The 20077-nt window shown below is 38.8% G+C and overlaps 1 protein-coding gene across 1 annotated transcript in view; it reads left to right on the top strand.

The window, feature by feature from the left end:
* The window catches only part of LOC6574392 (muscarinic acetylcholine receptor gar-3), a 55240-nt gene that overhangs the window by 23149 nt on the left and 12014 nt on the right, over window positions 1-20077 (top strand). The gene's annotated exons all lie outside the window — the stretch shown is intronic.

Here is a 20077-nt window from a genome sequence, read left to right as displayed (position 1 = left end):
TTCGCTTTCATTCGCTTTAAAGCCCTATAATGCTAATGGATTAAACGCTGCATATTTAATCAGCTCCACCCTGCGTCCCATTCTCGATTTAATATTTAATTTTTGGTTAAGGCCATCAGCCATCAGCCATTGGCCATTGGCCATTGCCAATGCCTTTGTCGTGAGCTGAGCGCGTGACTTCCACAAAATAGCCGGCACTTCGTTTGCCACAAAGTAAGTGCCATGTAATTTATGTGCCGCGCTGGCATTGCACAGAGTGCCAAGAGCGCCCCAAGGTTCGACTGCAGCTCTCCAACAGAGCTTTATTCTTGGCGCGCTGGAAAGTATGCTACACTTTTCGCAGTCGCATTTGTCAGCACTGCACTATGGGTCAAAAGCCCGTTTTTTTGGAATTAATTAATAACTTTTGAACTAGTCAAGATAATTAAATTTGTTTTTTTGCATTTGACTTTCGTTCGCAACACTCGTTTTTGGTGAAAAAATGGGTGTGGTACCGCCTCTCTTTCATATTATTAGCTGTCCTAACTTTTTTGCTTTTTAAGATATTTACACCATCCTGTAAAAAAATTATCAAAATCGGTTAACTATATCATATAGTTTTTGTATGTAGAAGTTGACAAAAAAATTTTTCAAGGAATAAAAGGTTATATTTTATTATTTTAAGCACTAATAACATTAAAATATATATATTTTATTGTTAATCGTCGTATTCTTCATTATCTGAAGCTAGCATGCCATAAACCTCAAAATTTTAAAAGTCCTGCCTTTCGGAAATGCCTTTTTCCTCTTCCTCGTCTGCGACGAGGTTAGTTGCTGAAAAATTAAATTGCGCAAAAAGTGCGCAAAAGTGCATGTTGAACTTATAGGTGTTAGTTCAGAATTGAATACTCTATAAAATGAGCGTAGTTTCATTGCTACAAACGCAACGCGATTGAAATTCATAGAAAGTTTTTTACAAAATGATAATGTGCGTGTCATGCATAACAGCTCTGTTTAACAGCAGTTTAGTTAGCAGATCGCGCCTCTGTTAAAATTCTGAGTATGTAACATTTACATATAGGGTATTCTTAATGGATTGGCATTAAAATTTTGTAAATTTTTTCAACTTGAAAATAAGACTTTTTTCCAAAAAATCGGGCTTTTGGCCCATAGTGCACTGTCGCGACGTATTCGCCCGAAGGAAGAGGAGAGGGGGGGGCGAATGCAGGTAGCGTCTGCTTGCTCTCCGTGCACTCATTGAATTGTCAAAGTTGAAGTTGAGAAGTGCACAAAAGGCCACAGAAGCAAGTAAATACAGTAAAGTGCTTAATTTCATTTCAAGCAATTGACTGAATAGAAAAACCAACTTTTACCCTTGTGCTAATAATCTGTATGCACAAAATCTGCTCAGTAAGACGAAACGCGCTGAAAAGCACGGAATATAAGCAGTCATCGCTGCTGAGGGCCTCTACAGCATTGATAAACAAAGATGAGACGTTGTTTGGGGCGCAAAGTTTGTGTATTTCTTTCACTCGTTATAAAACCTCTTCAGAAACTTATTTGCAAAATAAAATAAAAATGATTTATATATACCTAAATATATATATAAGTGTGTGTATATAGAGATATAAATATGCTAAGCAGCAGTTATCGAGCTCGAACTTTGCAAGGCATCAAGTAGACGCCGCGCGGGCTAAACAAATTGTCGCATAGAAAACGCGCCTTCAGCTTCAGTCCTGGCAGCACTTAAGTGACAGGATATTAAATGATAACAGGCAACAACAACAGCAACAACAATAACAACAATAACAACAACAACGGCAACGACAACGGCAGCAGCTACAGCAACAACAAATTCTCTAAACAAAATGTATAGAGCAAACTCAGGGGCTGCCGGTCCGGGCCAAGCCAAGCCAAGCCAAGCCAAGGCAAGCCAAAACAGCAGCAAACAAGATTACAACGATGCCACCTGGCTTGGATTCAGCAGAGCTTCAGCTCCGGGTTTGGCCTGTCATTGCGAGGGGCAGCGGTAGAGGCTGCCCTGCGAATGTCAGCTTTGACAATTTAACGCTACTAATTGAGAGTCATGGCGGCGATAATTCCAATTTGCGCACGTCTTCTGCGGGCATTCCTCAAAGCGATTGTTAAATATTTATAAGCAGCCTCTAAAATCCACTCCCCCAAACTGCTCAACGCCAAAGAACGTCAACGTGAACGTGACTGGCATCGCATTATGGTCGTATATTTTTTTTGGCTATCTATAATTATTTATGGCAGGTCAATTCGCGGTTCACGTGCCGTGCACAGCTTCCAGCAGCTGGGCCAACGGTAATACGCATACGCCCCGCATGACGCGTACAGCACGTGCTGTGTGCTTGTGTGTGTGTGTGTGTGCGCGCGCGTGGGTGTCTGGCTAGTTGAAGTTGTTTGTTGACAGTTGTCGAGCTTGTCACGCAAATGTGTAGCTTAACTGTCCTATTTCTTTATAACTCGTGCCATAGTCTACTTTTTTTTGCGCGCCGAGCGACTAAGCCGAGCTGGACACAAATACAATATGACGTTTCATTTGAATTTACCCAACGTGGGCGTCGCTCAAAGTGAAATATGACTTGACAACGCCGCAATGTTAGCTCAGTTATTATCCAAGCGGTTGTTGTTGTTGTCGCTGCTGCTGCTGCTGACACTATGCTAACTAGCTGAAGCCTTACAGAGTCCTTATATATATATACACAGATATATTTTATTTATTTTTGTTTTTGTTTTTTTGGGCTTCGTGTCGTTAATCAACTCAAAGAGTGAAACTGGACGCGCGGCCGTAGCGTCCTGTCAGTGTCAAAGTCTGATAAATGAAGTGCGCACTGCCGCCTCTAATGCGATGCTTGAGGCACGGACCCTAGCAGCAATAAATCTCAAAAATGTCGACTGGGGCAGAATCTTAGAGATTTCAGCTTAAGCTTGACTAGAGCTGAGCCTTGATTATGATGCGTGTTTATTGGCTTAGAAATTTAGTTAATTGATGCATATTTTGTATTTAATGAACCTACAGAAGCGAGCGAGAGAGAGAGAGAGAGTGAACTCGGTCTGGCAAGGGAAAACGATACTCGTTTGTGGTTTACGTTTCCCAACACTGAATATTTGCCTGTAATTGAGTTGGCTTTCCAGTCAAAGCCTTCTAGTTGCCACCTAGTTGACATAAAACAAGGCCTGAACAGTTATTTATTCCTTTATTGAAGTACAGTCAACTAACTTTTGCTTCTGCTTATATAATTAATTTGCTGATTACAGAGTTTATTGGACCAGAAAGCCCAATTGCTGTCTGCTCGACTGTAATTATATATTTACCATTGCCATTGCCCTTCAGTTTCAATCAGGAATGCAAGTTTTTGCCTAATATACATAAATATTAATGCATGTACTTCAGACGCACATGCACATGCACGTTTGCATATGCATGCGTGTACACATGAATACATATGCATGTACATTGGATTTTTTTTGCTGAACTACTGATATCTGTTCCCGCTTGGCATGTGGAAATTCTCGGCACTTCAATTATTGCACGAACAACTGCAATTTTCATTTAATTAAATGGACACAGCTCATGTCCAGCCCGCCCTTGGCTAGCCAAGGCTTGCCCAGACCCGGCCACGCCTCCGCTTCGTCCCTGTCGGCACCTCCGCCTCCGCCTCCGCCACCGCCTTCGCCTCGTTGCTGTTTATTTGTTTTGCACATTTTTGAACTTTCATTAAAATGGTAGCCGAAGCAGTCGAGTAAACAACAGCAACAACAGGCAACAGAGATAGGTATATCTATATAAATATAAATCGGCATATGTATGTGTATGAATTCGTGTTTACATTCAGAGACATGCATATCATAACAAAATTTTAAGGATATGTGAGCCCAATTGCGAGGCTATGTGCATTGTGTAGATGTCATGTTTCGAGCGTTAAATTTAATTTACAATTTGATTTGCTTGCTTAACCGAGAGCACGTACGCATTTCGGATTTTAAATTTAATTTCTGTTGCCACTTGCAAGCGAGTCCCTAATCAAACAACCAAATTGATACGTACCAAAGGAAAATAACGCTAATCTAATTAATCTAATTTAATCTACAAGTATTGGATATATTCTCGGTCCTTTGGCGCTCTGTCGCCTGGGGCATACTCATTGCGGTTTAAATTTAGAAGTCTAACAAAAATATATTTATTGGGCACAGCAGCGGCTGTCTATATAACCAATTACGGCAATTATGGCAAAAGGTAAAGCGCGTCAGCAGACAATTTACCGCAATTATGCATAAATCATAATACTTTCAAAAGCTCTGCCCGCAATTACAGTGGAAAATGGCTGAAAATAACTGCAGTCCGCTTTGTAGTCCAGCCAGACAAAGTTTTGACAAGCCGATGGCATGGAAAGCTCGATAAAATTAAACAGGGCTATTTTCAAGTGCCATCAAAACGGAGCCAACTTGCCTGGCATGAAGGCGTTTCCCGTTGCCAACTGACATATGGATGTCGACAACCAACAACCCCAAAGGGCTCGCTCTGCCCTGGGGCACGCCCATTATGAGAATTTAGCGCAGTCTGCTCTTGACTTGGCCAACTGCTAGCCGAGTCTGCAGTCAAATATTTAGGTTTCAGCGAGAAACAAAACAAAAATTAATAGAATAAATATACGTATGCAGAGCATAACAGATAAAATAACAACTTGAATACTTTAAGAGAATTATGAAACCATAAAGTAGCTATGGGATGAAAGGGAAAATTTAAAGAAAAAGAAATGTATACTAAAAATGTAAATTATTTCACTTACAGTCTACTGCTCATATATATATTTATACACATATATACTATTTGCGATTTCAGATGTGTGCTTAGCCTTAAGCAAAACGCGACATAAATTCTGTTCCTTGTCTTTGCTTTCAGTTTGTATTTGTATTGCTTTCACTTTGGCTTTAATACAAAACTAAATTTAATTCAGTTTTAAAGGGCGTTTATGAAATGGCATAGATCATAGACCAGTTCAGTAACTTCCAATGATACTAAAAAAAAACTATGAAATGCTGAATAGCATATTTCTGAATACACCATTCCTGGTCCCAAACTCAACCCAAAAGCAAAAGCATAAATATAAGTTATGTTGGTTTGGTCGGATATGGCTTTTGTCATATTTTGCTCACATATTTGAGCAAGTCGATGTTTGGTAATTTTATTTTATCACATAAAAAAAGAAAAACGGCATAAAAAAGGAAAACTCGTTTGGGCTCGTCTCAAAGTGCCCTGGGGAAAACGAGCGAGCGAAGCAGCTAGACATTTATCCATACAAAGGAAACTTTGAATATTTTTGCATGTGCCTCCATATTTGCTGACAATATGTGTTGCTGTTGTTGTTGCTCCGTTTGTTGCTTGCCTTAGCAAATTCAGGAAAGCCTAATGTAGCCATTTTTGTGCAAGATCACTTTAGTATTGATAATACAAATAGTAGCACAAAATTGAAACTAAAGAGCAGTAAAATTAAATAGATAAATATTTATTAATTGATATATAATTTTACAAAATACATAATATTCCATATTATTTACCTAACCTGAACTGGCAGCAGGTTACCTAAAGTCTTGCTCAAATCAACTATCGTCGAATTTTGTTTCGAAGTCATCGATAAAATAGAGCATCAGCAAAATATCAGACTTTGCTAAGTAGTGTAATCCCTTGACTATATTTCCAATGGATACATTTCACAACAATGTCAGGCGAAAGTTTTCCAATGCAAACAATTGCCCTCCAGTCGAGCAAGTTCGTTGCTTGTGAGTTCAACCGTTGCGTGCGCCTGAAGGATGCAACGAAAATTTGTTGTAATTTTCGCCGTGGACCAAAACTTTGGCCAAAACTTGGCGATGAGCAGACAAACAACAACAACAACAACAACAAGATCAGCAAGAGAAGCCGTAGAGCTATAATGCTGAGTGCACATCAATAAGTGGAAGGGCTGAAAGCCCAGGGGCGTGGCCATATCCAAACGCCGCGGCTATTTAAACAAAGTTGCAATAACTTTGCCAATTGCAAGAACTCAAACGTAAGACGAAAGGTATTACAAGTGCTAGGTAATCCATTTGAGAAGTTTGCCAACAAAACACACACACACACACACACACACACACACACAGAGGCAAACAACCACCTTAAACTAAAACTAAAATAAGAAATTGCTCCTGCAATAGACAAACAATAAACAGAATGAAACGCTAACAGCGCTTATAATGAGACAACGAATCCCAAGCAATTTGTATAAGCTGCCAGCTCGCAGGAGAAACTTGAATAGACTTGTTGCAGCATAGATGGGCGTTTAGCTTAATGACACTGCATTCAATATAATGGTGCTGTGTGTGCAGGGGGATGCGGGGCGCCGTAGCTCAAATCGAAACAGGCGCCATTTCCATGCAGCGCATGTAAGAGGATTCCACAATTGCAGCCAGATCAAAAGTGGAGTCAAAAGGCGAACGAGAGTAAGCGAGAGAAACAAAGAGACAGAGAGTGGGAGTGGGACAGCTACAGCCACGTAGGTAGCTGTTCGTATTAAGCGAAGCGTTAACAATGCAAAAATAAAGCAATGACAAATACCGTGTAAATATTAAAAGGTAAAAAGTAGACTGATGCAAAGTGCGGCCAGGCCACAGGTAAATGCGAGTCGTGGCAGCCTCAGTGCTGAAGCGAGAGAAAGGCACAACTTTGTGTGGCTGAGGGAGAGAAGACATCAAGAGAACCGCAACAGCTACAACAGCGCTAATAAAACGCAAGGGGGACGCCATTTCTTCCACTAGGCATTAAATGGACGTGGGTGCCAAGCCGTATGTAGAGCTGAAGAGTCCAATTTTATCTTAAACTTAGGCTTTAAACAGTAACGGCCAGAAAATGGAAAACGAATGCGAAACAAAGCTTTGTTTTACTAGACTTTAGAGTTTATCGGAATTAGACTGAATAAAGTATTGACTTAAGTCGGAAATGTAGAACAAGTGGAAAGCAAGAGAGAATGCTTAATATTAAAGAGTATTAATATGTATAGCACGAGAGAGAGAGAGAGAGAGAGCGAGACGGGCAGAGAGTTCCCTCGTGTTTTATGCACTGTGTTGATGTGAGTTTTTATTGTTCTGCGCTTTGTCTCTCTCTACGCTCTCTCTCTCTCTCTCTTTGCCTTGTATGTATTTGTTTAGCGCTTAAGTTTGTTGAAGTGTGAAAATGAAGCGAAAAAAGCGGCTCAGCGACCGCCAGACTGAATGACTGTCTGTGTGCGTATATGTGTGTGTGTGTGTTTATTGTTGTATGTGTGTGTGAGAAGGAAATTGAAACATAGAGATAGATTGAGGTTTATTTTCTTAAAGCTATTGACAAAAATGAGAGTCAATTTTAATTTAAAAAAGCCTATACAAAGTACACGATATAATTTCAATAGTAACACCAACCCGATGGGGGTATTTTATTTGCCAGTCCGGCCGGCTATGCCCACGTCTCACAGCCAAATATGGTCAGTGATACTATTGAAGCTATGAAAAGAAAGTGTTAGTAAGAAAACTTAAAAAAATAAAATATTAAAATGTAGGTTATTAAACAATATTTAGCATACTTAAAATAATTCTTAAAATAATAATAAAAAATAAAAAAATAATAATAATATTAAAAAAAAAAAAATAAATAAATAAATAAAAGGAGTTAAAAAAAAAACAATAATAAAAAAAGAATAAAATAAGAAGAGGTAAAGTATAGAAAAAGAAAAAGGCCGGTAATAAGAGAAGTTGCAAGAAAAGTTAATAAAAAGAATAAGAAATAATAAAAAGAAAAGAGTAATGGAAGAGCCAAAAATAGAGTATAAGAATAGAATTGAGAAATCACTAACACAACATTAGCAGCAAAAGCGTATGCCAATGCTTATGCCTGGGCATTGTGAGTGATTTCCCTAAGATAAGCTGATAGTACACTTTTTATTTTAGGAGGAGAGAGCTCTAAGGAAAAAACGTGATAATATTTATTAAAATTAACACAAAGAACATGAAACGCACTGTGCAAAGAATAATCCCTAGTGCACACAGGTAAATGAAGCGGACGATAGTGTCTAGTTGCTCGGGACGGAACCAAAAAATTTAGACGACCCAACAAAGAGGACGAATCAATATCACCACTAATCAATTTATGCAGAAAAACAATTCCTAAAATTGTTCTGCGATTGGTTAGCGATGGAAGATCAATTAGCTGGAGCCTACTATGATAAGACGGTAATCGTAAATTACTGTCCCATCTAAGGTCTCTTAAGGCAAAGAGAAGAAACTGTTTTTGGACCGATTCGATACGATCCTGATACAGTTTATGTTGCGGAGACCATACGACAGAACAATACTCTAGGATAGGACGCACAAGCGAAGTAAATAAGCGCTTGGTAATAAAAGGATCTTTAAATTCCTTAGACCAACGTTTAATAAAGCCAAGCGCACTTTTGGCTTCATTAATTATGGTAGAAATATGAAGATTAAAGTTAAGTTTACAGTCAAAGAATACACCAAGATCTTTGACTGTAAAGATGCGTCGTAAGGAATTATTGCTAATTTTATAATCAACAATTAGAGGAACGGTACGACTGAAGGTCATTGTCATACACTTTGAGCAATTTAGGTCAAGCTGGTTTGCCACACACCAAAGTTGAAATGCATTTAGGTCATCTTGAAGGTGAAGATGTCCATTTGCCCTGGAGTATGGAAGGCAAAGTTTTACATCATCAGCATACATAAATATAGTGGAATACGAGATACAACTAGGAAGGTCATTTATAAAAAGGGAAAAGAGCAATGGGCCCAAATGGCTACCCTGAGGTACACCAGACGAAACAAAGATAAGTTTAGACATAGCTGTTCTCAGCAAGACTCTTTGGGTTCTACCCGTTAAATAGGATGAAATCCAAGAGACAAGACTGGGTGAAAATCCTAAGCGTTCAAGCTTAAGAATTAGTATGTAATGATGTACTGAGTCAAATGCTTTACTGAAGTCCGTATAAATAACATCGGTTTGCATTTTTTTGGAAAAGCTGTCATTAACAAGCGACGTGAACTCAAGTAAATTAGAGGACGTAGATCGATTTTGAACAAAACCATGTTGAGATGGTTGAATAATCGATTTGCAAAAATGCTGCAAGGCCGATGTTATGATTTTCTCAAATAACTTCGGAATAGCAGATAATTTCGCGATGCCTCTATAATTGGAAATATCAGATCTTCCACCTTTTTTATATAAGGGAATGATGAAAGATTCTTTCCAAATTGAAGGGAACACAGAAGTATCCAAGGACAAGTTAAACAATTTTAGTAATTGTGACTGAAGAGAAACACTGCACTCTTTAATCACACAACTAGGAATATTATCAGCACCAGGAGAGAAAGATGATTTCAATGTCTTAATGGCTGCAGCCAGAGAGGATGCAGTAACTTTGGGAGTATTTATAGATCCATATTCAGGAAGAGAATAAGGATATGAGTTGCTGTAGAGATCAGCAGAAGAATAAGTGGATTGAAAAAAATCAGCAAATAGATCAGAGGAATCCTGATCATTGCATGTTTTTTCACCTCCAAGGACAAATGAGGACGGCAAACCAGAGGATTTACGCTTCGAGTTTACAAATGAGAAAAATTGTTTGGGATCACGAGTAAACTGACGTTTGCAACGTGTAAGATAATTCTCATAACAGCTAGAATTTAAAAGATTGAAGTTTGACTTGGCAATGGAATATTTGGACCAGTCAATACTTGAACCAGACTTTTTGTAATTTTTAAAACATTTAGTTTTAATGTTTCTTAAGTTCGAAAGAGTTTTGGTGAACCAAGGTGGCTTATTTGAAACTGGCGAAATACGGCGGAGAGGGACACAAACATCCAGAATAGAGTTTAAGGTAGAATAAAAAAACGATGATGCTAAATTAATATCAACCGACTCATATAAAATAGACCAGTCTGTTGAATTAATTAGTTCGTTAAGCAAAACGAAATTGCATTTACGATAACAGCGACTAAGTTTAGAAGGCATTGGAGTATTAGAGGGAGGATTGTCGATAGTTAATAAAACCTCTAAAGTGGGATGATATATATCCTCAGGTAAGGAGAAAGGAGTTGATCTCGCGACATTAATTAGCGAATCATGATTAACAAACACAAGATCAAGAGTGCGATTAAGATGGTTTGAAATAGAGTTCATCTGAAACATAGACAGGTTAAACAATTCATCAAAAAGATAGTGATCAATTGTCGGAATAAAGTAATTTGCATTACAAGTTGAAGACCAAGAAGTGTTCGGAATATTAAAATCACCCAACACAAGAAGACAATCTCTATCATTTACATGTTCATTAACTTGTTTAATACAATTTATGTGGTGTGCATAAACTTGTACATCAGAAGAGGGAGGGATATAAGAACATGTGATGTATAATGAGCACGATGGCAGAGTTAATTTAACCGCTATAATCTCCACATCATAAAGGGACGAAAAGGTAAACAATTCAGAGTGGATAATGGACTTAACCGCAATTAACACCCCACCACCTCTGCGCGACGAACGGTCGAGTCTATAAATAGTGAAATTACTTGAAAGAATTTCACTATTATGAATATTACTACTTAGCCATGTTTCAGTGAAAGCGATAATATCATATTGTACACTGAAACTATGCAAGAAAAGACTTTTAAGTTTTGAGTTTAAGCCACGTACATTTTGATAAATCAGGGACAGCTGAGAAGAGGTTTGTAAGTAATTTAGTTTTTTGGTACAACGTTTGATGAAGATTGCACCGAAGGTAAATTTACTGAAATAGGCATCGATCTGTTACGATTTTTGGGTTTAAATTCATGAACAACTACATGAGGTGGCCAGAAATTAGGGTCACAAAGGGTTTTAAAGTGTTCTACAGGCACATTGATTTTGAACGAAGCAATTTCACGCGGTGTCGCGAAACTAAACTTCGATATAAAAACATTAACCGGAATCTTATTTGAGATAAAAGCCGATACTGCCTCAATGGTAGTGTCAGATGAAAGCCTAGATAAGAAAACTTGCTTTCTAGGAGAGACAACAGATAAGGTAATGCTATGAGAGGCTGACTTATTGTCACTCTTTGTTTGAGCAACAATAGAAGTAGCATCCAAATTTGGGACAGGGGCTTGAGTTTCAATAGAAGCGTCAATAGGAGAAACAGATATGGGACAAGGTGAAGGAGGATCTAGAGAATTGGGAGCCGACGACAAAACAGAAGCGCAAGGTGAGGGAGGAGCAAGCGAATTAGGTGACGGTACTATTACAGAAGGAGTTACCGACAACAAAGGAGTATCCAATTGAGAGAGAGGACTTTCAAAGCCGTACTGATTTAAGATTTCCTCAGCAGCAGCCATGTCACTGGTCAACTGCATAGAAATCTTCTTCAGTTTTAAAAACTGAGACCTCACAGCACTATACATTTTAGAAAAGTTTATTTGTTTTTCCAAACAAATCGGACAAGACCAGCGTATGCCTCCACTACCAGCTTTAGTAGTAGACATAATCTTGTCATATTCACGCCCAGTAAGACCTGCACACTTAGTATGCATCATGTTATCACACAGCCAGCAACTTATAAATTGCGCTTGTGCAGAATCAACTGTTTGCCTGAAAGTGCAAGCTTTTTTGCAGCAACTCATATTGGCAATCGGGATAGATCACAAAATTACTGAATGTAAACAGAAATGTCACAACAAAGAGAGGTATAAATGTGTTGAGAGCGAGTCCAACAACAAACAGCCGTTACAGAGCGCAACGAAAATATATGTTGAGAGAGCGAGTCAACAACAAAAACAGCCGTTACGGAGCAGATCAAAAGTCCTCAGCGAGAGAGTATACTTGCACACCACAAAAATCAAAGATTCAAGAGAGGCAAATACAACAACCGTAGATAGTGAGAGCAACTTATGCACACACTCACACAAACTTAGAAAGAGTGAACTGGGGAGAGCGCCAACAAATAGAAACACTAAAGCAAAAATGCAAATAATGAAACTAATGAACACTGCACACAAAGCTTCACAAATTAAAAAAGCAAATTATTAAAAACGCAGTGAACAACGGATCAAACCTTGCACAGGATAATATAGATATTTGCTATATACAACCGAACCGCAATTATGTGAAATTTAATAAAAATAATTAACTAAGAAAACAAGAATAATTGAAGAGCACAATAGTAAACACGTCTGTTAACTCTCACTGAGGTTGTGGCCTGCTGTCTCCTTTGCGACCCGACCGCTGTGCTTTTAAATATTCTCTGGGTTATCCATTATAATACACATGAATTTATACAAAAGAGAAAAAACCTGTTGCCGCTTTAATTGAATTTTTTTTCGTGTCTGTTTGCTTTTGCTTCGCTTGGCAGCCAAGGGAATTCGTGGAGTTTTAAATCGGGTTTCAGCTGACTTCGGCTTTTGCTCAATTCATGATGCGGACTCAGATGCCCAGATTCTAGGAAAGTCATTTATCAAAAGCGTTGAGCTGTGCGCTTTATCGTAATCGTAATCAGGATTCTTAGTTTGTGACCACAAAACAATTCTTCACCCATTTCATAGAAGGGCCAAAGCTCAACTAAAAACTCACACACGCACACACACGCACACACATAGATACACTTTGTGCTAAATTTGAGCAGGGGAAAAGCTATTAACATGCATATGATAGACACTTCCGCACAAGTGGCAGGACGCGCACGAGGACCTGAACTGAAAGTCAAAACGGAATAAGCGGTTACTACGTGCATCATCCAACGCAAGCCTCATACACATAACTACACACACACTCACACGCATGTTAGTTCACGTGTTGATTATTCTTTCGAGTTACTTAAGCAAATACATATGTGAAGAATACAGCAATTGTGATCAAATCGAAGTGTCAAATACCCTGTATTGTGCAGGCAAATTACAATATATGAATTTTTAATATTTGCTAACAAATCTGCTGAATCGTTTTAAATTTTTGTTAATAATACATGAATATGAAAAGGTTTCAAGCCCAAATAAAAAGATCAATTGTAAATTGCTTACGATTTACGCAAATGTTGTTTTGCTTAGTTTCTATATGCACTCAATATAAAGAAGACGTAAATATGTGAGTTGATCCAATCAGTGAATCAAGAATTCAGTTGAATTCGTTTCTCTGTTATGTAAAGTTAATGCTAAACAACCCAATGGGATTGAAATATTAATGAGTATAAGAACTTGGCCGAGCTGTTGTTAGTTGCCGTGCAGGCCATCTTCGGCCATTCAGCCATTGTGTTGTAGCTGTGGCCTTTAACTTGCTTTATCCTTTTGACGGGTTCATCAACGGCATCATCATCATCATCATTATCGTCATCTCGCCATCATCGCCATCATCATGCGCAGCAAATGGACGGCAAATCAAATAAATAACTGTAGGGTAAAATGTGCCTGCCATGCATAAAGTAAACTATTTAATGGACTTTCGCTAACGCTGACTGCCATCAGCTCAATAGATTCTGGGCGGGGGGTATTGGGTTAAGGGGGGGAAGGGCTGGATGCCAAGCGGAAATCGAAAGCCATTAGAAATGGGGCTGCCTGCAGGCAACAGCGGCAGCTTGTTTGGTTAGTTTTGGCCTCGCTTCTTGTCTGCAATCTCCTTATGCCACGCTCGCTGCTGCCGCTCATTTGCTTTTCTATTTTCTGTTTTCCATTTTCTATTTATTTCTCTTCTTTATATATATTATCATGCAGAAATTTTACGCAATTTGAGCTTGTGGGCGGGGCAGCTGCGCCACAGCGGCTCCTGTCGTGTCATCCTCCTATTTGTGTTCTTTGGCATTTGACTTTCGATTTCGTTTTAAGTTCTTGGTATTCACTCTGAGCTACAGCTGAACAGGTGTGCACACTTTACGCAAGCACACACACACACACACACGCTCGCTGTGCCACAGCAGGTGGCATGTGGTAAGGGGGCAATAATGCAAATGACTTTGGCTTCCGCATGGGGCCGCCAGGACACGGCCTTTGTTGGCCTTTCCCTGTTATGCTGCTGACACTCTTATTTTTTGCTTTCACTTTTTGCTAGCGTTGCCAGATATGAGAGCAAAAAAATGGCTTTAACTGTTTGATGTCTCTCAATGCTATCCGAAACACTTGGCCCTGACGAGCAGAAGCTGTCGCTTAGATAATCTCGTTAAATTCTTTGTTAAAGCGCAATAGTCACATAGTTCAAGCTCTTATTTCTGCATATTTGCATATTTAGTCTTCATATCTGATTCACTTATGCCAATGGGCCGAATAGACTTCGCTTGGGACGACACTCATCTTATTGTGTATTTAACGCCGGGCAGCACGAGGTGTCCCCAGCGGACTGAGCCGTCACCTGGCCACATATCGCCAGCTTAGATTTTTCATATATATGCCTTTATTATTTGATTAAATTATCATTAGGTTCTTTCACACTCTGCCGGCCTCAATGTTTTGATTTTGGTTTGCCATCCGCATACTGTGTGCCTTTGGAGATTTGCCGCATGGCAACATTTGCCGCCACATTCAGCGCCAATATTTGACCGCAAAAACATATACACACGCACGCACACACTCACGCACAAACCAATGCTTCGCCACAACTACAACGATAATAGAAACAGCAGCAGCTGCGACGACATTCGAATTCAGTTTTTGAGCTGACAGCAAATTTTGCGCAAAATCCCGTATTACAAGTATCAAACAGGAAGAAATCGTTCGTTTACGAGTATTAGGTAAATGGTTACCCTACACAAATGAATCCTGCAGAACTATCGAATGTTAATGTTATTGATTACCCAAATTAACAGAATTGCTCCGCCCATTAACAGTGGAGTACGAAACCGTTATGTAACGAGCTTATTTTTAACATGCCGATCATGAAGAAGCTCTGCAAAGTAAGCGAAGTTCTTTTCAATACAAGTAAAAAATGATGGGTGGAGCAATTCTGTTAATTAGAGGAGGTAATAACATTAACAGTCGATTCCATTAAATGAAATTCATATGAATCTGTATCAGGAAGGTATCAAAGAAAGTTATCGGAACTAAGCTCTCTTTTATGGTAAAGTTTATGTGTGTACATGCCTCATTCGATCACTTTTAATGGGTGCAGTGAATTCCAATAAAGAAGAGGAAACGACAGACAAACCAAATACATCTCATGGGGGACAGTGATACAAGCAAATATACATATATTTCATATATATACCAATTTTTTTTTTGTATTTCTATGTCTGTGTGCGTGTAAGCAAATTCATATGCATATGCATGCAAATGTGTCAACGGGGTGCGAGAAATGAAACTGATATTTACATGCAGATGCGCCAAAAGTCACGATGAATATACCCCCATAATGTAGGTGTATAAAAAAGGTTAGACACAGACATACATTTTTATATGCGTGTGTATTTATTTATGTGTATGTATGTGCGCACATTTGAAACCTCCAGTGGGTTTTTTTTTACGCTAATGCAAACTAAGGAAATGGAGTTGGCTGTGGTGCCATTTCATAAATTTGCTGACAGCGGAGGTGACAACATGTCAACAAGCGCCGCGAGTACTTAACGCACACACACTCACACGCAGGCGGACAGACAGACAGACATGCAGAGAGATAGAAAGAGAGAGTGAATGGGAGTGTGTGTGAGGGAGAGGGTAAGATAAATAGCAGGCAAGCCAATTATGTGGGAGGTTTAAAGCGTGCACTCAAAAGCAGGCAACACTTTAAATGATTGATTATTAGTCATATGCGGCAAATTGTGACAGTGTGTGTTTGTGTGCTGGTGTGTGTGTGTGTGAGTGTAGGTACGGGTGTAGATGCGCAGATGTTACCTCCTGGCCAACATTTTGCAAATGAAAACGTGTTGTCTGCCAGCTGTCTGTTTAGCCGTGCAGCGCGACATGGGACCCCCAAAGTTGAAGCCCTCAAATCCCTGAGTAGCTGTCATATGCCAGAGAAATGTTTTCCTTTTTCTTTTTTTTTTATTATTATATTTTATTTTATTTTATTTTATATATATATATTTTTTTTTTTGCCTTTTTTATGATTTGTTATTGGAAATTGTTATTGTTGCAAATTGGCCGGGCGAATGTGCGTGACATGAGCAACAAAAGCAACAATAGCAAATAAAGCCGAATGTTCGGCATGTTCGGCTTATTTTATAATCGCAGAGAATATTTTGAAAATATCACACAAAACGTTTTATTTCTGTATTTATATATTTTAGGCAATTCTTGTCATTGTTGTTGTTATTTTTGCATGTATGTATATTTATTTGTCAACTTTTTATTGACACAAATCATTGAGATGTCAAGTGCTACAAGTTGTTTCGTGTTGTTGTTGTTGCTGCTATTCGGCTTTATGTATTTGATATTTGACTGCGCTGATTGGTTTACGATTTACGATTTGCGATTCGAGATTCGAGATTTGTACATTTAATTTTATGGCCATTGAAGCGCGCCACTGGCAGATTTCAATAAGTAAATGTTCAATTTTATAAGGAAATCATAAGCCTGAAGGATGCAATGCAAATAGTTTTAGTCTGAGCCAATTCACTTTCAGCCAATTAGGAGAAAATCCTTTCAGCTTTCCGTAAACATTGGGCAAAACTGTAACTAATTGTTGTTGATGCTCTAATGAGAGTTCGAACTCAAATTGAAATCGATGTTTGGCAGCAGCAGCAACCACAACAACAACAGCAACAACTGCGCATTTTAGCCCATTCATAAATCATTATTATTATTATTATTATTATTTTTTTTTTTTTTTTTTTTTTTTTTTGACATATTCCCCAAGCTTCATTGTTGCCTCCTCTGGCCGTTTGGAGCGCTGTACGCGTTCTGTTTACCAACCCAGAAAACTGTTCAAATATTTGTTGTTGTTTGTTGGTTGATGTTGTTGCTGCTTTTGTTGTTTTTCGGGCGTTTGTTGGGTTGGCGCTACAACAGCTTATGTTGTCATAAGCAGCGATCCGTCGCGTCGTGTTAAAAGCTACGCAAAGTAAAACAAAACCACTTTCATGCTGAGAGTGATCGACTCAAATATACTCTATAGAACTTTGGGAAGAACTTGTAAAATATTGAAGAAATGAATCGAAACAATATTTGATTTGCCTACATTGCATTAAGGATATTCCAACTGAGTAAATAAAGACAATTATAAAATTATTAGGGATCCTCTTCTGACAGTAATTTTAAACCTTTTTAAAGTACACTAATGAAATAAGTGAAATCGATAATGTTTAAAACTTCTATACAAACTTAACTTTATTTTTTATGATAATCCATTTACATATATTTTGACATGTAATATGTTTCTTTTAATTAGCCACTTCACGTATGTCTATACGCCCTCCTTCCACGTTTTACGGGGTATTTGCATGAAGCAACAGACATTTCATCGTATTTCCGTCATGAGTTGATTTTTGGGCGTTCTGGCATATTAGGCCACGGCCCTTAAGTAGATTTGACAAATATAAAAGTCATTATTAGGACGGCCCGCCCTCCTTTTGACCCACTAAACCTTGCTGCAAATTAAATAAGTTTCAACGCATTTAGAAAGTCATTTCGGTTGGCAAGTTGCGACGCTTAGCTTTTAGCTGCTATTTGTGTTTGAGTTTAGTTTTTATGGTTCCCTCCTGCTGGGAAGTACGCCCCCTCCTTTTCCCAAAGAGTATGCAAAACAAAACAAAACAAAGAACACACAAAAGAAATCAGCTAAAAATTTATTTGCAGCCCAGAACTTTGCACTTTTGTTTGAAATTTGTTTCGCATTTGTAAGTTGAAATGTTTTTTTGTGAATGAACAAAACACAACATAACTTAACTAAGAAAAGGAGCAGAGAGAGCGAGAGAGAGAGCGAGGGCAAGAGCTGTACATAAAATAAAAGAGAACCAAATACAAATAAAAGCGTAGCGTATCCCCCAAGTCGTTGGCAGACCTCAGACCCAGACCCAGACCTCAGTTCTCGAACCTCAGGCATCCAGTTTGGCCCTTTTGTGTTTTTGGTTTTGTTTTTTTCTTCTTGGTCCTCGCAGCAACAGGAATCGAAGGAAACGAAACTTTGGTAGCATGCGTATCCGTTATAGGTCTGTTACCTTCCAGCTACCCCCAGTAACTCGCGCTGCCCTCACTCTATATATATATATATATGTATATAGATTTCAGTCAAGCTGCTTCCCTTTGACTCGGCGCCCTAACAAATTTATTCTCAATGGATGTGCCCACGCTTTGGCTTTCCGTGCGTCCCAAATCGATTTAATTGACACTTTAGGCCCTTCATAAATCGTTGGGGTTCCCAGCTCAACGACCGTATCATTTCCATTTGCAACACCTAACAACGCAACTGAGCAAATTGTACGCTCGCCCGGGTCAAAATGGTTTGCAATTGAAGCGGTTTTATGGAGGGCTTGACAAATGCTGATGGCCAACAGGAACAGGAATTATGAATGTCGTCGGCCAGCAACAGTTGATTGGCAGGTAGTTTATCATGCTGCCAGAGCGTTTGTTATTTTCCTAGACCCCCGATTAGGTGAAAAAGGTGCCACAGGGCTGAATAGGTGCTGTAGGTGTAGTATCGATGAATAAGTAGAGGGAGGATTAGAGAGCACGATTGTAGGGCATCCAAACTGTCAATCCTGTTACTCAGGTGAGTAATCATGGATAAAGATTGAAAATTACACAGGGAAAACGTACATCGGAAAACCTTTGGAAATCAAGTGTGAAGGCTACAGTTTGAGCTCTTGCAACTGAAACCATTGGTCAAAGTTTAAAGTGAAGCAAGCGAGAAGGCTGTTCTTCTCAAATATACAGTGCTTATCATAATTATAGCCCACCCAGCAACTTAAACTTTGCGCCAGTTTTAACAAAATGTTTAAGAATTTTCAAAAATAAATTTTACAGCACTTTGTAGAGTGGAGCATGTTTAGTAGATTTTATTGAAATTTTAGTTCAATTTATGAAAAACTAAGAAAGAACCGTTAACTTTTGCTCTGTGCTAGCATTTTTGCTTGCATTTTTGTGTATCATAATTATAGCCCACTGTCGCAAATTTGAGTTTATTAAGTGCGGAACAGACTTTTGGCTTTACAGACATTGTAATTAAGTAAATTTAGATAGTTTTTAAAAGATGCCGCTTGGAAAACAATTATCTTATTATGAAAAGGGCCGTATTTTCTCACTTTTCGAGTCAGGAGAGTCTATTTCGAGTATTTTACGAATTTTGAAAAAAAAAACAAAAAAAATCAAAGTGTAATTAAAATTTTTTTGGATAACCTCGAAGAATAAAGATCAAGAAGGCGCACTGGGTGAAAACCGTTACTAATTGCGCACGATAAACGCAAAATTATTAAGAAAACCAGCAACAGCTCAACCGCTTGTACAGCTTTGGCCTCACATGTGGGCGAATCTATGTCAGCGATGACTGTTTGGCGAGTACTCAAGAGCTCAGGAATCATAAATAGGTCTAAACTGACCAAAGCATCCATGTTGCTAAGTCGCCACAAGGTTGCTCGACTTGGTTTTGCCGAAGGACATACTGCGACCGATCTGACATACACGCGTTTGAATCATCGTCTTTTGGCTTACAGTATATTTAAAAATGTTTACCCTAACAGGTCACATTTTCTGATGGGAAGAAGTTTAACCTGGATGGTCCTGATGGGTTTGATACTTATTAGCATGATTGGAGGAAGAATCCTATGTTATTTTCAAGGACAGACTTTGGAGGTGGCTCCGTCATGATTTGGGGTCCATTTTTTTCATTTGGTACCTGGGAATTGAAGTTTGTAATGAACCGAATGAACAGTGAAGAGTATATTCAGGCTCTGGATAGTAGTCTCATTCCATATTCAAGGGAATTACGTGAGAAACCAATGGTTTTCCAACAGGATAATGCCAGAATCCATGTGAGCAGACGTACAAAAGAGTGTTTGGAGGAATGTCATGTTGATGTCCTTGACTGGCCAGCATGTTTTTCGGATCTCAACCCGATAAAAATGTCTGGGGTAATCTTGCAATACGTGTGTATGCCAAAAATCGC

Source organism: Drosophila mojavensis, unplaced genomic scaffold (genome assembly GCF_018153725.1).
Source record: "Drosophila mojavensis isolate 15081-1352.22 unplaced genomic scaffold, ASM1815372v1 contig_277, whole genome shotgun sequence".
In the NCBI taxonomy this organism is placed as follows: Eukaryota; Metazoa; Arthropoda; class Insecta; order Diptera; family Drosophilidae; genus Drosophila; species Drosophila mojavensis.
The sequence above is the reverse complement of the archived record's forward strand: the minus strand, read 5'-3'. Positions and strand labels throughout refer to the sequence as shown.